Source organism: Capsicum annuum, chromosome 6, assembly GCF_002878395.1.
Source record: "Capsicum annuum cultivar UCD-10X-F1 chromosome 6, UCD10Xv1.1, whole genome shotgun sequence".
In the NCBI taxonomy this organism is placed as follows: Eukaryota; Viridiplantae; Streptophyta; class Magnoliopsida; order Solanales; family Solanaceae; genus Capsicum; species Capsicum annuum.
This window is the reverse complement of record NC_061116.1, coordinates 28,252,789-28,256,506: the sequence shown is the minus strand read 5'-3', so window position 1 is coordinate 28,256,506 and position 3,718 is coordinate 28,252,789.

Here is a 3,718-nt window from a genome sequence, read left to right as displayed (position 1 = left end):
CTCCAAGTAGTTAATCCTGCTAAGGCATTAACTACTTGGAGATTTCGTATTGTTTTTGGTAAACACTTTTGATTCGAGAGAACTAAAGTGAATTAGTACTTGATGGTTGAGAAACAATAGGATTATGTTATTAAATATAATACATTTCTCTGTAAACACGGTGCATTTATGAATTCGTAACGCCCATAGTTAGAAAGTATTGAAAACTATAAGTTGGATATAACCCTAACTTGCTATTTCTCTGAATTTGAATACTACTACACTTATTTCATCTTGTTAAACTAAAACCATTAATTTGTGAACTGAATCAAATCCCCCCATTTATTTTACGAAAACGAACGATTAAAAGTCAACTAATCTACATACAACTTAATTAGCACCATATTCCCTGTGGGATTCGACCCCGACCTAGTTGGGTTATATATTTGACAACGATTGCTTACTCTCTCATAAAAGAGGTGTAGTTTGGGCGTATCAAATTTTGGCGCCGTTGCCAGGGAATACGGTTGTCGATTAAGTTTATGTGTGTTAATTGACTGTTAGTCAAGTTTCTTAATTTTATGTTTAAGAGAGTTGGTTTGGAATTTAAGCCTACTTGCTTGAATTCAAACTTGTAAATATTTGATTTTAGTTTTCTTTTATTTCTTAATTAGGTAGATTTTTATTTTAGTTTACTTATTACTAAGGCATCATGGAATGAACATGAGTTTGGTGGTTGGAAATCTTATCTTGATGTTCCATGTCCATATTGTGATGGACCTCACATTTGGCAAGATTGTAGATATGCTCCCCGGAGAGAGATGTATGCACCATTTCCATCCTACCGGGTGCATGATTGTTCTTTATATGGTGGTCAAGATAGACATTGGAGTGATTTCCCTAATTCACCCTCCCCCTATTGTGCTAACCTAAATTCTAGTTTTTCTTTTGAGTTTAACAGGTCTTATGGTCAAGAAAAGGAAGAACAAAACACCAAAAAGAGTGGAATTGAAGCTTTGTTTCAATGAATATTGGATCTTCAAGAATAAACATACGATATCGTATGTGATATGCATCAAAGAATGAGGCCAATCATTCATGAGGAGATGGATATAGAGTTCAATCATTCAAAGTACTCTTCTACATTATACTTACATGATATCTTGTCTGTGGAATCATTTAACATAATGAAAGAGTGTGAAAATGAGGAGCTAGAACCCTATATTAATGTTGAGTAACCCTCAGTGAATTCCCAACCAACCAAACCAACCATGAGAGATGATGCCAAGATTGAGGACTTGGTGCTAGAGTCAAAAAAAGAAACCAAGAAAATATCTAATAAAGACTCTAGCCCAATTCCAAGAGAAGATGTCCAGAAGGTGAGTAAAAGTGAGTGTGTAGTAGATAGTGTAAATTTTGAAGTAGAATTAGTTGGGCCTCACTCAAAGAATTTTTCCACATTATGTTTAGATGATATCTTGTCCGTGGAATCATCTAAAATAGTGGAAGAGTGTGAAGATGAGGACCAAGAATCCTATATTCTTTATTTTGCACTTGATAAGCAACATAAAAACACACCTCACTTTAAGACCAAGTTGTTTACCATGTATCATCCATTACTCAATTTCTTAATTTCTACACCACCCCCGTATGAGCAAGGCAAAAAGATGGATTTGATGTTGAGGGTGAAATTCATATCGTCAAGGTGGAGGAAAAAGTTGATTGGGTCATGCCTCGATACTAAATTAGGAGCCTGGTGGGAGGAAACCCATCTTTCTAATCATTTTTGTTGTTTTTGATTAAGTGTAGGTGCATGAAGTACTAAGAAGGTGATTGGTACCAAATTTGGTTTGAAATTGAGCCATGTCAATGGTGGTAAGTTTAGGAGTGACGAGAATATTATAGGTAAATCGGAGTCTTCAAAATATAAGGCTAAATTCATGAGTAATGTTGGGTAATCTCATATGTGATGCATAATGAAAGAAACTTAGTATATTGTAGAGTGTATCATTTGATCTCACTTGAAAATTCAGAAAGAAGGCATGTAGCAACTAGTATGGGTGCATTGCGACTTCAAGGCAACACATAAGTGCATATAGGCGCCGCCTATTCCACCGCCTATGCTCACTGCCTCACTTAGGTGATAGGTTAGGCACCGCCTATGTCAGCATAGGTGATCGATTACACGTTGCGTATTTTCAACATACACGATAGGTTAGGCTCTGCCTATACCATTGCCTATGCTCACTGCCTAACTTAGGCGATACCCTATGTGCCGACATGTAAATATAGGCGATAGGGTATGCGCCGTATTTCCAATCTCCTATGCCTACTGGTTGGTTACTTTGATACTTATTTTGTAAGAAAATAGTACCAAATAACTTTGCTATTTTCTCCAATGATGATCTCCATGCAGGTGGCATGACTCCTAATGTGGATGAGAAGTACTACTAGCCAGGTTCTTTATCTTGTTAATTGCACTGGGGACAGTACTGAGCTTAAGTGTGGAGTGACTGGGTACTTTGCTACTTGTTTTGTAAGAAAATAGGACCTTCTCCTAAGTATACGTCTTGATAGGATTAGTTATTTTGTTTATTTCATTTTGTTAGTTATTTAGTCATAATTAGGTGCTTTTCTCGATGATGAATAGGGTGCTTTTTTCGATGATGGATGGATGACGACCGTCTTAATAGAAAATTGGTTATTTAATTGCATGTAGCCATTCTTGTGGATCACATGACATTATAACATAAGTATGCGATAGATCATTACGTTTGAAACACCTAGGCTCTAGTTGTGACTCTTGTTGTAATTATTGGTTTTATTTGAATTCATGTAATTGTTCGGTCTAGAATCTATAATGCTCCTAATTGAGTTGACTATGTGCCATGAGTGTGTAAGACTGTTGTATATTCCTTATTGTAACTGATGCTAGAACTTATCTGGTGTGTATGCAAAGTGAAATAAAGATTGTGAGTTTAGGAGATGATTTAGGCATTTCTTTGATAACCATTGTTCATACCTTTTTTTGACCTACCTTTGTATATTATCTTAGCTAGCCCCATTGAGCCTTTATCTTGTTCTTTTGTTAGCCTCGTAAGTAGCCTAATCCATTCTTTAATAGACCGTAATTTGATCCAAAAGCTCCTAAGCGCTTTAATGTAAAATCAATGTAAGTTAGGAGTTTGACAATAAGAGGAAAAAGGTGAAATTGATGCCCCAAAGTGTAGTTATTGGCATGAGCAATTGATGTGGTTGGGAGTAGCTAAAATTGTTGAAAAAGTTCAAAATTTTATCCCTGACATGTTACAATGAACCTGTTTTGACCCTGGTCCTTCTTGGACATTATGCACCTCAACTAAGAAAATTGCTTAAGTTGAGGGTGGCTATTATAGGGGTTTGTAACATGAAAAGGGTGCCAAAAAAAAATTATTTGAAAGGGTTGCATACTCCCACCATAGTGTTATTAATTAAGCTTAATGAGTTGGGGTGAAAAGCAAATCTGTGAAGATAGAAGAAGTGGAAATTGGTTGTTAGAGATTGGTCTTAATTGCATAATGTAGTGTATTAAAGCGCTTAGGGAAGATAATCACTATTTCTGGCCAAAATAGTTCCTACCCAACCTTTAGCCTACATTACAACCCGTAAAAGACCTATATGATCCTAATCTTAGTATTCTGATATTAGTGGAGTATTACACTAAGGGCAAGCATATGGTCATCAGTTGTAATTTGAGAAT